General features: G+C 27.4%; 1 protein-coding gene and 1 long non-coding RNA gene across 2 annotated transcripts in view; one reads left to right on the forward strand and one right to left on the reverse strand.

Annotated features, from left to right (window-relative positions):
• Nucleotides 1-14,676, forward strand: part of LOC107444401 (muscle calcium channel subunit alpha-1) — a 223,473-nt gene that overhangs the window by 94,792 nt on the left and 114,005 nt on the right. The window lies entirely within an intron of this gene.
• LOC139425495 (uncharacterized) lies at nt 1,316-13,360 on the reverse strand. Its single transcript, XR_011636691.1, has 2 exons — nt 13,266-13,360; nt 1,316-1,600 (listed from the first exon to the last, which is right to left on the reverse strand). It is a non-coding gene; the product is annotated as an uncharacterized lncRNA (long non-coding RNA).

Genomic DNA, 14,676 nt, shown 5'->3' on the forward strand with positions numbered 1-14,676 from the left:
TTATAGAGACAATTATTTGAATTGCTTGGATAATGCTTTGAGTAGTAAGTATTGCAATATAAAACTAATGTAAATAATATAGATTTGAAAATTTGAGAAACCTATTTAAACTATTATAAATATTTCGATGAAAGACATTAAATACATTATAAAGTCTCATATAACACAAAACGTTGCGAGTGCGTTTCAGATGAATTGCTAATACCACTGAAAAATTCTTAAAATCTCGGTAATATTTCTGATATGTAACCTTATAAGCATTTAATTTTCGTTAGTGATAAAATGTTTTTAGGACATTTCAGTAAGCATTAGAATAGATCTGGGATGACATTATTTAAATACTTTTTTCAATATTTAAGCACTACTGTAACTATGAAAGGTTACAAAATTTTGTAATTTTAAGAGGTTACTATGTTTTGTGTTGAATATGAGATGAGAATATTAAGTTATATTTTTGATAAACACGTGGTAATATTAAAACTATAACATAAAGGTCAAATCCGTCAAATATATATTTTAAGCCACGTTGTGAAATAATTAAATTTATAAACAGTTATCTGGCATTAATTATCGTGCGCATTTATGACTATTAATTGAAATTAAATGATATTGTTTGGTTTGCAAATTTTCACCAGATGTTTGTGCAGGAATTTTGTTGCGTTATACGATAAGTAAGACCAACACTCCACAAAATTTGCAGGTTTCTGAAAATCAGCATATTTAAGGATAGATAGTAGTTCGATTTCCAAATTTGCAGCGAACCAGTTTTCTTTTTTTAGAAATTTCACACAAGAAGAAAGGTTAAAATGTTTTCGAAGAGTAAAATTTCGCACTAAAAATTCAAAATTCATGATTTATATTTTCTCTAGATTTCAGCTTCTCTAATAGGTTACAAATATTTTACCAAAAAGGATCAATTGTTAAAGCACCCTTTTACTTAACACTGTAAATTGTATTGTATCGAGTTTAAAGAAGAAAATCCTAAATTTCTGATTCAGGAACTTGAACTACTCTTTATTGCCTTTAACAGTTGCAACATTATACTTTTGTTTCAGGTATACAATTAAAAGTTGAAAAGACATAAAATAAGACTGAAAATAAAAAAAGAACAATAATAGAGAGCATTTGCTATTTCTTATTTAAACTCTAGATTTTATTATTATTTAATTTATTGCAGCAATACTGTTTTCATTATATTTAAAACTTAAATGTTATCTGATTAACTTTTTAATTATTTTTTGAAAGTAATTTTTATGCAAAATTAAATGAAGGAAAACAATTATCAGTTAAAAAAAGTACAGGATATATACTAAAATTCAACTTCGAAAATAACTAAGAATTTTATTGTGTTTTAATCCAAACAATTATTCGTAGATCTGCAACATAGAACGGTTCAATATTTATGTGCTGTCTTTCTCATTTTTGTGTTACCTGTTCTTCAATTTGATATATTTTTACATTAAGCACATGAGCTTTCATGTATAAAGCATATTTATTTGTTTATTGTTACACATCGAAGGTTGCGGTAGGATTTGGACCAGCTTCTTTATTTTTTAATAGCTTTCAGTGGAAAAACGAGACTGCTTAGCCAAAGTGATCCCTGTAAAACAAATAATATTACTATAATAATATTACTACTGTAAAATTACTATTTAAAGTATTTATTTGTTTATATATTGTCACACATATGTAAGCTTGTGCACTCATTGCAAACACTCATTTATTATAAGCCTAAGAACAGATAGCAGTAGTAGTAGTAGTACTTTATATACGTAGCACAGGATCTGGGCGACAATCTGGGAAACATATCTTAGGTTGATCCGAAGACTTGCCAGCACAATTTCGATCCTTTGCTGCGGGAATTGTTCTCCTACTTTGGTAACCCAACGACCTGTGCTTGAAGTCGAGTACTTTATGCTAGAACAGTTTAAAGCTGACCGATGCCGCACATCCTTGGTAGCTTCACAAAGTGGTCACTTATCCAATCACTGATTGTGATGCTTGACATTAGTATTTTACTGGGAACCGTGTTTTTACGATCAGTCAACTGGGAAAGAACAGATAGCACAAGTTAGAAAATCACCTTGCTAAGACACATGTATTTTAGCGTGGAGGTTAAGGGTTCTAATTTCCCCGTATCCCTAGATACATCTTTGTGATTTCCGATCCTATCTTATGCTATCAGTTCTTCAACGGAACAAGGGTTCTTAAGACGAACTTTTAACGGAACAAACAAGTCTGCATGAGTATGTGCAACTATAAATAAATAAGTATAAATGAATAAATTGCATTCGTTGTTGTGGGGGTATTGAGACTCACTACTTCCACTCTTCTTTATAACTTAAAGTAATCGCACTACGCTATTTTATTAGGTAATAATTTAAGATAAATATAGTTAGTTATCGTTTTTTACTGTTAGCAAATAAAAATTAAGTTATTGTTATGTTTTATTAAATTATATTTACTTTTATGATAAAACTTTTGTAAAACTGTATGTTTTTATCGAAAATTTTTAACTAGCTTTTATAGTAACTTCAAACAAATTAGAATTTAAAAAACAATATTGTAGATGTTGTAAAGTAACTCTAAGATTTATCTTTTATCCAAATAGAATCGGAGACTGAATGAGTAGAACCATATTTTCATTAATAACATTTAAAAATAATAATGATATATCAATAGAATGATTTTTAATTTTGATGTAACAAATTGTTAATTTTGATGTGTTTTTTTGTCCAGAAATTAAACTTATTGCAAATCAATCCTAATGGTTGATGAGCGAGGAGAACAGAGCGCGTGAATCTAGAACTGCAATAGCTGACTCGCGTGTAATACTTATAACACTGAAGAAAACATGTCATTTGGCTATTAATTCAGCTCTGTACAGATAAGTTTACCTCTGAAGTTATAATCTTTGGTATCAAAATTCTAAAATATATTTAATAAAAGTAGATTTTAATATATCTAGAGGTTAACTACGAGTGACAGTTTTTCAAAATTAAATTTAAACCGTATTTCCTATAAATCTTGTTTGACTATGCTATATTAATGTGTATAAGATTTCAAAAATATTATTTTTTCATTTTTAAAATATTCCCTTCGCAATTTATTCATGGATATTAAATAAATTGTTTAAGTAAGTTTTTGTTTTTAGTATAGTTAGTATGCTTCTATTTTCAGTTATTCATAGAATCTTACTGTTTTCGTATTTTTTTTGTTTTTTTTTTTTTGTTTCTGTTTCTAGCTATGTTGTCTTTTGTTTTTTGTAAAATAATCGTCTTTAAATGTCGCAGCACACCTTAGTAATGTTTGAATATTTTTACATAACTTGAGTTATTTAAAGAAAAACAGCTTTTTTAAGCGTTCAAATTAACATTTCATACAAAAAACAAGGAGGAAGAATTATGAGTGTTCAAAATAAATAAAAGAATCTAAACATAGAGGAATTAAATGTGAATTATAAATTATTATTTTTCCTAAGTATTACGCAAAATAATTTTCTGCTTTACCATCAATAAAGATGTTTCAATTTATCTTTTCATCTTAAGGTTTATTTAAATACAAGTGAGTTTACATGTTATATTAAATATAGTTTCTAGTTTCTGTTTCTAAATACCGAAAAAAAATTTGTTCCTCTAAGAATAATTTAGAAAAATGTATTAATTCTTCTTAATTTTTAAATTTAAATTTGTTTTGTCTTCCTTAAATATCTAAACAATAAATTCCTTCTCTGTCTTTAAAATTCGTAATGATGGTAAATTTGAAAAATATAACTATATTTTTATTTATTCACTGATTTTCCTTGTAATAGATGGATAATAATATGAACCATTTTTGTTAAAAATTTGATTGCTACGAAATTATTTGTAGCATTGTTATTACATTATGAAGCTTCATTAATGCATTTTATTAGATTACACATTTGTAAATATTAAAAATAGTAAAAAAACTTATTAAAATACAAAAAAAAAATAGATTTAATTTTAAAACAAGATCATTAATTTCGCTGATACTGGCTCAGGTTGTAATCAGAATTATTTTTTAACGCAAAAAATTCCTTGTATTTATTTTTGTTAGTTTCAGATAAAGGTATATTTCGCTTACAAAGAGTTCCATATTACTTTTGACAATTCTTTAAAAATTCTTCATTTACAATTCTTTCGTCTTCTAATTTATGTTCAAATTTATTAATTTTCATTTTTAAAAACTTAAAAAGCTTAAATGAAGCTCTACATTAACACAGTAATATAATGCTATTGAATATCTTTATGGTTTAGTTATACCAAATGTATATTAATTCACCTATAAAAAACATTTCAGCCAAAATTTATTATGTTCTTATTATACCGAAATATAGATAAGCAATAATTAAATTTTTTTGGCAATTAAAATGGTTTTAAAAACAGTTTTAATTATAATTTTATGATTTATTTTTTATTAAAAACCGAATATTTTAATTTCTAATCTACAACTAAATTTCTTAGTTTGTTTGCTGCAGCACACATTTGAAAATAATAACACTTTATTATCTACCTAAACCTTTCTTTATTTAATATTTATATTAAAAATATTCCTAAAATATAAAAATTTTAAAGTATTTATTCGTAAGTAAAAGTTTTTTTCTTCAAATTTCTCGCCAACGCTTTTCTGCCTTATACATTTACTAGAGATAGCCCAATACAAACAATATCCTTTGTTTGATTTTATTATGAAACGGAAAGAGCATAAGTTCGCCAAGATGAAAAAGATAGAAAGTAAATAAATGGAATGAGATGAGATAGTCAACACGCAAGAGAAACAGACACGGAGACGTAAATGAATTACACAAAGAAAAAAATATATCAGACAAAAGTTTTCGAAACATTTGGTCTGATTGTTTCTTTCTTAAATGTGAAGATTTTAACTGAGGAAAGTGAACAGATTTTAATGATTAATCTTTTAAAGTGATGGGAGATTCAAATATCATTATCTGTTCAGTTCTGTATTATTAGAAGATTATTTTTAAATGTGTTATTGCTATACTTTTTTAGCTTATTATTTTTTCTAAATGTTTTCATCGATTCGTTAAATGAAGATGTTTGGAAAATTCTATACTTAATAACTTTTGCTAAACAAATATTGCATCAGTTAATAACGCTTTATTAAGAAAGTTGTTGCATCCGAAATAAGAAAAATCTCTACTGACTTTAAGCTAAAATAATTTTTTTTCACATTACTAACTGCACTGAGATAAAACAGTACAGTCAATACAACCCGAATATGGCAAAATTTTCCATGTTTCTGACTCTATGCTCGGTAAAAAAAGCTGGATAATTATTATTAAAGCGCTTTGATATTGATTCTGGTAAAATTAACAATAAAATATAGACTTGGAAACTGGGATAAAATTTGGTAATTGTGGTAAAAATTGATAATTTTATCATACCTTAGAGTAGGGCATCATTACACTTTATTCGGTTAAATTTACTTTTGAATTTTCAATTTTTTACTAAATGTGTGATAATAAGAACTATAATTTTAAAAACCAGAATTTCGGTAAACCATTATCCTATGAAAGGAAAAATTACCTTATGAATGGGTTAAATACCGTATATTTTGGTTTTGTATTACCAGAATTGTAGTTTATTTTACCCGAAATATCCTTACCGTTCAGCACGGTAATTTTACCAAATATTTTTTTCCCGCTGAGTTTAGACTTTTGTACTATTAACGATTTAGTCTGAGTAAACAAAATATATGAACAAAATGAACAAAAATTTGTGATGAATGTTATTTTAAAAACAACTAGGACTTCGGAAAAGTACGGTAGGTTCAGAAAAAATAATAACTTTAAGTTTTCTCCCATCACTTTAAAAAAAAAAACATAAGTTAAAAAGAAGAGGACGAATAATGACTTTTCTATTCCATACGAAAACAATTTTGTAGGTTTTCTTCGCCATATTTATTTGCTTTTTTTCAAATTCTTTAAACACATTAAACTGACAGACCGTTTTCTATATAATAGTTTCTTTTGTTCAATTCACTCCAAAACATATCTCCTTTAAAATTTTATTATTTCATTCACATGTTGTATCCATGACTGAACAAATTTCACTTCATGCTGAAACAGAAAAAATAGTAGAAAAATGTCTTTCTTTGTACAATAGAACGAAGAAGCTCATTAAATAATTTGAAAAGAAATTTTCTTAAAACCCTTCTTCTTCTTATTTTTTGGTTCGAGTATTTTTAATTCACAGATTTACTTCAACGCGTGTAGTTTTGAATCCACGATTTCCAACGGGTAAAGCCGAAGCACCCTGTCTGGAAAAAGTTTAGAATTACATAGTACTAAAACAAAACATAGTTTAAGATTTGTAAAAACAGAAAGCGGAAACTGTTTAGTGAGAAATATCTTTCTAACTCCCTTATTCAGAAAGCTGAATTGTTATTTATTTACTTCAACTTGTACTTGAAATGTTATTTATTTACTTCAACTTGTGTAGTTTTGTATGCACAGTTTCTAAAAATGGGTGATGCCGAACTCCCAAGTCTGAAAAAAGTTTAGAATGACATAGTACTGAAGCAAATTAAGTTTAAAACTTGTAAAAACAGAAAGCGGAAACTTGTTGCCAGAAATATATTTTTAGCTCCCTTATTTAGAGCTATGAGTGATACTTTAATGCTATGATATTATTGGAAAGAAAATAATTTTTTGCAATATATAAGTTATGAATAAAAATGAATTATAATAAAGGGTATACTTTTATATTTTTCAAATAAAAGTTGTACAAAAATGTTTTAGTTAAACTATTAAGTTTAATTTAAGTTTAAATTATCAAATAGTAAAAAAATAATTTAAAAACTTGGCTTTAATTGCTATGCGTAAATATTACTTTTACAAACGTTTTATTGTTTCTATTCTAGGAACCAGTATATTTACTGAAAAAACTTTAGAAATATTTAAGTTAATTTAGCGAATGGTTAATAATAACTAAAATTCAAAATTTAAAACTGACATATGATTATGAAAATTATTTCAGCAATGGTTACAATCAGTAAGCTGTTAAAAATCATGAAGTTGTTTCGATTATTGTAGTTCTTTCAGAGGTCACGGACAAAAAGTACAGTTATTTTGGGGAGTTATTTTGCCCTGATATCCAAACAATTAAGTTTTGCGCTATATTCTGCATAATATAAAATTTTATTTATAAACTAAACATACCACTTGAAAAATTTATTAAAATTTATCTATTTCTACTCTTGATTTAATATTTTTTTAAATTTTATTAATTCCGATTCATTGTAAAATTGGGTGCTCGAAATTAACGGAATCTGCATAGCTTTTGAACTTAACAGGAAATTGACAAAACAATTTCCTGTTAAGTAATCTACTTGATTCATCCAAATGAGTTTATCACATTATTGAATTGTTTGATGATTTATTTGTTTGGTTTCGTCAGACGCATTAGGCTTAGTGCTACATTTCAAATAATACAATGGGTTAGAAAATACAACATAAAGTAAAAGAAGCATGAGTTAATAAATACTCAATCACATTCAAAAATTGATCTTGGGAAACAAGCTTGAAAATCGCAATCACTAATCTGTAAAATCGCAATTACTAATCACTAACCTGGTTTTAAAACATCTTGTTCTATATGTACTATCCAAACATATAGAGCAAGATGCTTTAAAACCAGGTAAAAAATTCTGATTAACTTCCAGAGTGCCCAAAGATGAAATACGAGTAAAAAAGCAATTTCATCAAACAAATATCTGAGATTTTGCGTTTAGCCAAAAGTTAAGTGATTTCGTGTCCAAAAGATTGCTGAAATTAAAATAGCACAGGTCATGGGTTGATGAATCGTCAAGATAAATGTCTTATGCTTGAAACAATGATAATATGCTGTGCTAAAAAATTTCGTATTGTCATATATTGTTGACAATATCTCTTACGCTACCACTAAAAAAATTACAAACCCCCCAAATCATGAAATTCCTACTATTATTCAAAAATTGCTACCGTAGTTATTATCGTTATTTAAAAATTACTACCGTAGTTATTATCGTTATTTAAAAATTACTATCGTAAAAATGTACATCTTTTTTGAACTAGTTCGACGAAGTACCCCGATCTATGATAGTGACTTTAAGAGGAATAAATTTAAAAAATTTAAAAATAAAGAAAATTACTTTTTTATTTAAAATAAAAATTTAATTTACTTTCTTTGCAAAAGAATTAACGAAAATTGTCTGAATAATTCTGCTTTATAATATACAATTAAAATATACTTTTTAAAAATGTTTGACTTTTTTTCAGCTTATTCTGTTGTTTAAAAAAAGGAGTTTAATAATGATTAAAATCAAAGAACGAACGATATAAATATTAAATGCAGCAATTAATATGAGATACAAATTTTTATATTTAAATTAAGTACACAAGCAATGAGCGAAAAAGTCTCTAACTTCATTTGAATGTTCGAAAAAATAAGCAAATTTTAAGTCCTTCAGAACATTTATTATTACAATCTATACACTTAAAAGCTAATCACTTATTCTCTATGCCAAGCATTTTATGCTAATGTAATGTAATGTAAGTGACTTGATGTTTAAGATCCCAACTGAAAGGAGATGACTTCCTAAAATCTAATTACGAACGCCAGTTAACTAAAATGAACATTAATTATTGATCGAAATCTCGTTTTGCAAAGCGAGATACGACAATTCGTTTTTTAAAGAAACGTAACTTCAAGGTAATCAGCATTATGCAATTTTGCTGTGCATTCTTAAAAGATAATTATATCTATCTATGCTAAACTAAACAGTATAGAGCATTCCATGAAAAGAGAGAACAAAATATATAAAAATTATCAATTTCGAAAACTAGGACTTATAAAATGAAACAATTAAATTGCGAAATAACTGAACTTTAGCCAGCTTTTAAGAAAATTTGTTTCTGTGAAGTGGCAACAGTGTTGCAAGCATTACTTTTCTGACAGACTTCGGATGTGCAGTTGAAACTGTTTTTTAAGATCAACTGCAAGCCATGGATATTTATTCCTTCTTGCTAGCTAATCAACTACGATTAGATCGCATTACAATCTTTAGTGCCCTTATTCTTTAATGAAGTTAAAATATTTTTTGTTTAAAAAATATGAAGTTTAAATTATAAAACACAGCAATCCCGCACGTGATTGAAAAGATGGATTTGTCTCATAAGAAACCTAACAATAATTATTATCATTATTTTCAAGCTTTATATTTAAACATTAATTTATCATTCATATAAAATAAATTTGTTAAGGCTTTTTAAAAATAAAAAAAAGTTGTACAATATATTTTTGTCTTTTCATACGTCTAAATCTGCGTCAAAAATAAATAAAATTAAATGAAAATAATACTTATAGCTCTTTTATTAATTAAATGTAATTGTAAATGTCGAATTCGAGATTTTTTGGGATTAATAAAGTAAAAGATTTCATGTTCGTGAAAATACTGTATTTTTTTAATTATAATTTGATTAAATCTCAAAAATTATAAGTTATAATTACTCGGAACATTTTGGCTTTTTTTCGATGAGTATACCACAAGCAGAAAAAAAACTAAAATAAGCAAATGCTGAACGAAACAGTCCTTATTTTCTAAATTTCAAGAATTAAGAAAATAAAACAAAAGAAAAACAAAGCAAATCAATCAATCAAAAGGTAAAAAGTGAGAGAGTATGAAATTTAAAGAAACAAATTTAGTGCTTTATACAAAAAACAGCATATATGACAAAATGATGCATTTTAAAATAATTGTTTCTTACGTAAACTCTTTATATTTTTCTAGATGGCCAGTTAAGAGTACATAAAGCAGTATCACGCTGTCTATCCAGTATTTTCCATACGATTTCTTTTTCCTATGCTTTTATGCAAATTTATCCAACTTTCAGTTTCAAATATCTTCTAATTGGTGTTACATTGATGGCATAACATCGAATAATTTTACGTATTTAATTTAAAAAAACATGTGTCAAAAAATTAAATGAAAGTAAGCCCTTCTGTTATATCCACCCAAATCCCTGCTGTTAAAAAATGTTTTTTATGCCGTCATAGTTGCTACNTTCAAGGTAATCAGCATTATGCAATTTTGCTGTGCATTCTTAAAAGATAATTATATCTATCTATGCTAAACTAAACAGTATAGAGCATTCCATGAAAAGAGAGAACAAAATATATAAAAATTATCAATTTCGAAAACTAGGACTTATAAAATGAAACAATTAAATTGCGAAATAACTGAACTTTAGCCAGCTTTTAAGAAAATTTGTTTCTGTGAAGTGGCAACAGTGTTGCAAGCATTACTTTTCTGACAGACTTCGGATGTGCAGTTGAAACTGTTTTTTAAGATCAACTGCAAGCCATGGATCCATTTTAAGATCATCCTTTTTAAGATCAACTGCAAGCCATTTTTAAGATCAACTGCAAGCCACGCTGTCTATCCTGTATTTTCCATACGATTTTTTTTTATGCTTTTATGCAAATTTATCCAACTTTCAGTTTCAAATATCTTCTAATTGGTGTAACATTGATGGCATAACATTGAATAATTTTACGTATTTAATTTAAAAAAACATTTGTCAAGAAATTAAATGAAAGTAAGCCCTTCTGTTATATCCACCCAAATCACTGCTGCTAAACAATGTTTTTTATGCCGTCATAGTTGCTACTAATAATGTTTTTGATACCAATTTTAAAAACATTTTTTAAATAATTCTTGATGGAAAGAACAGTGTAAAGTTTACTGTTGAGAGATATAAAGGAAAATATTTTTGTATTTTTATATATTTAACATCCAATTTTCTTTTAGTTGAATCGCAATTGCATAATATTAATGAGAGTAAATACTGATTTGTAAAAAGAAAGAATGGATATATTTTGCCTCCTTAATAAGGATGATATGTAATCGTTGAATATTGTATTCTTTAACTAAAAAATTTCTCGACTTGATAAAAAAAATCCTTGGAAACTGTAAATATATCTTAACTAGTTTTTCACTTTAATAGTTTCAGTTTGATTTTAAATCAGTTAGGTTAAAGCGATAATCTCGTTAAAGGCAGACTGATAAGAAATGGCAAAAATACGAGAAAATATGCGATACGATATCGGGAAAACATACGTTTTTAGTATCAAAACTTTTTTGTTGGGGACAATATTGTGATTTTTAAGCTTAATTTTATTATTTCTGATTAACAATTCGCCGTGTATTCTTTTTAACATTTAGCGTAATTTTTGACAATGAGCGAGCTTTCAAACATATTTGATAAAACTGCTTTATATCTTGTTTGTCTTCCCCAAGCGTTCTTTGTGTTATACATAATTTTTTCTAGTTTATTTCAAAACTGTTTGCTATGGGATAGTGTGGTAAACAGGTTAATGTTCACGCTTGTCAATTAGGTTTCACATGTTGCTTGTTCATGCGATGCACACATAGCTAGAAATCGATAACTCGTTCATACATATCGTTCTTGTTCATACATATTCCAGTACTCGTTCGTACACAATCTTTTTTATTTTTGTGTTGTGTTTCTTCACGGAAATACTGGGTTTTTCGTGACACTATAAAAACTGTAATGTCATACCTATTTGAGAGGTTAATTTATTTCAAGTCAATACCGAATCGAGCGTTCTTACACACTTTAAAAGACGTAGTTAAATCTTAACACAAATAATTGATAAAGCTTACACGAATCTCATTTTTCTTTACTCCCTCTTGGACAACAATTTGTTCGTGAAGATCATTATGTTTTTACCACAAATATGTTGAATAATTATTTTATATTTAAACTTAACTAAATTCTCGTGTTAAATGATTGTAGACCATGTTTTTGAAGTATGACGAATAATAATGGATCATTATTAGAAGTTAAATTGAGAATAATTGTGCATTTTTAAGACAGTTTCTATATCGCGACCAAAATGGAGGTTCTTCTACATATTGTGAACTGGTAAAATATGAGTTCTTGTTGGATTGAATTGACAAACTGACCGAAGCTTATTTAAGTCTTAAAAGTTTTAATCCTGTTTACTGCTTGATAAAAAATATTGATTGCTGTCGATTATTTGCAAAGTAATTTCCCATTTATTTGAATAACTACTCATGTAAATTGTAAGAAAAGCGGGTATGTTTATAATTGTATATAAAGACATTTGAGCAGTGATGGCTCAGGGGATAGGGTGTTCGCCTTCCAATGAGGTGAACCGGCTGGTTGATACGAATCCGCATCCGGCTTGCACCGACTACAGTGCTGACGTGAAACATCCTCAGTGGTAGCCGAATCATGGGTTAGAATCGCTTTTCCGTCAAGCAAACCGCGGGAGGTTTCCGTGGTCTTCCTCTCCATGTAACGCAAATGCTGGTCCTCCAAAAGTTCTCCACGAAGGCAAAGTTTCTCCTAATAAATGATCCAAGAGTTCCCTTGTCTTCAGGATTGGGTTCAAAATTTGCAAGGCTACGGAGTTGAAAAACCCAAAGTTGACTCAAAAATTGGGTCGGCTGTTCAACGGCGGTTATAAAATAATATAAAATATGAAGATATTTATGTTTTCTCAAGACTTACATAAATCCGTCAATTATATCAAATAATTTTAAGACATTTAGCCTTTATTAATTTCAGTCTTGTTAAGCTTAAATCGAATTCAAAATGATATTCTCTCTGTGGTGTATGTTTAATTTACAATCTAATTTCATTTTAAGAAATATTTCTTCTATGCACCTGTCTCTTAAGCTAATGATTATTACTTAATATTGTATTGTATAAATAACTTTACTGACTCTTATGTACATCATAACTTAGAGTATTATAAACTTTCGTGTTACGGAGTAGAAAACTTGATGTTAGCTACTTTACTTTAAGTGCTGCAAAAGACCATTATTGGTACTTCACTAGGCCAATAACTTTTGGAGAACAGCATTTTAGTGTTTGGTAGTTGCTAAAATTTTTGGCGTTGAGATACACTAATTATTTTACAGCTTACATTAATTCAGTAATATTCAAAATTGTTTACACCATTAAAGCTAAATTAAGCGTAAATGAAAAGCAACATTGCAATTAGCATTGTCCTCTGAACATGGAGATTCAAAGTTTTTCCGTGCTTCAGTTAAATAATATCTTAAATCATTTACATACTTCAGGGAAAATCAAAATTTTAAATATAAAAAATGCAGTTCTCTTTAATTACGGTAAAATAAATAAATTGATATCTGTCTGTTTGAACAGGGAAAAATCTTTAGTCGAAACTTACCATAAAAATAAATAACATGCGAACTCCAAAGTTTCATTACAGAAAATAGTTTTGTCGACTTTTACATTTTTATTCTGGGTGCATTTCGAAATCACTAAGGGAATGAAAGAGTCTTTAAAAAGAGTTATTTCAGTTTTGTTCTTTTTATTTTTACCCGTAACTATGCCAAGAGAAACAACATTCACGAAAAGGGAAAATCAAATTAAAACAAATGAGTCGTTTTAAACATTTCGAGAGCTTATTTATCGAACTGACATCAAAAAATTTGTTTCAAAATGTTATTTCAGAGTATTCATAGATGTAAAATGGAAATTTATGTAACAGCAAAGTAGTTTTATTTTGTAAAACTGCGTGGTTTGAACGTCAGAGAAATTGTTTGGAATAATGAACTCTCAATAGTCATCATTTTAAAATTGAATACGATAAAAAATTGCCTTGTTTTCTTTCTTTCCGGCAATGCAAATATCATCTCTTTTATATTTTAACGGTTTCAGTAACGGAAAAAATATTTTTGCAACTGTTTTGAAACGTTTTATAAAACAGTAAATTATTTTACAGCTTTTGTTTTACTGCAAAATATCAGTAGGATGTGGGTAGATAATTTTTTATGCTTATTTTCAAAATTATTTATTTGTAGTTGTTGTTTGTAGATAATATATTCATGTAATAAATTTCATTTTAGGAAAAGAAATATTTCGAATCTGGTTAAATAAATTAGCATGTTAATAAATAATAGAAATAATTTTTTTAAGTAGTAAAAAAGGAACTATGAAGATTACGCATTTTAAATTACTCTTCAAATACTTATGATCAGGTTTTACACCCTTAATTGCCCATATGTAACCATGTTTTTTTCGCACTAAAATGAGAGTCATCTATAACGTAAGTTTCCACCGACTGATAAATAGAAACAGAACATAATTACCAGGAAAGATTTACTACAAAAATTATGATATTTCCAGCTACTTTTCAATATAAGAACAATCGGAATATTAATACTTCCGAAGGCCTGGAATAAATTTTCGTGGTTCAATATTATAGAAGTATGGTGCCTGGGATTGGATCTACAATATGTTGCTACTGTCATTTCATTCACAGAAAATGAGAAATTTGTCGTGTCTATTTTTATTGACTACAAGCTACACTAAAATAAGTTAGCTGTAATTAAAATCATTTACAAATAAAGTTACTTACTAAAAAAATGAATAAGTTTAAGATTTATTAACTGCTTCATTATTGACAGTTAAGTTTAACGAAATACTAACTTGTAGAAATATTACTTTGGTTTGTCACATATTTTGTAATTTTAGTTACAACTTGAAGACAAATTGTTAGCATGATTAATTTAAGTAATTAAGCATAGTGAAGAAGGTTATTAAATTCAAAAATGTTTTTTCTTAATAACCTAAAT

The sequence above is a fragment of the Parasteatoda tepidariorum genome, chromosome 4, assembly GCF_043381705.1.
Source record: "Parasteatoda tepidariorum isolate YZ-2023 chromosome 4, CAS_Ptep_4.0, whole genome shotgun sequence".
Taxonomy (NCBI): domain Eukaryota; kingdom Metazoa; phylum Arthropoda; class Arachnida; order Araneae; family Theridiidae; genus Parasteatoda; species Parasteatoda tepidariorum.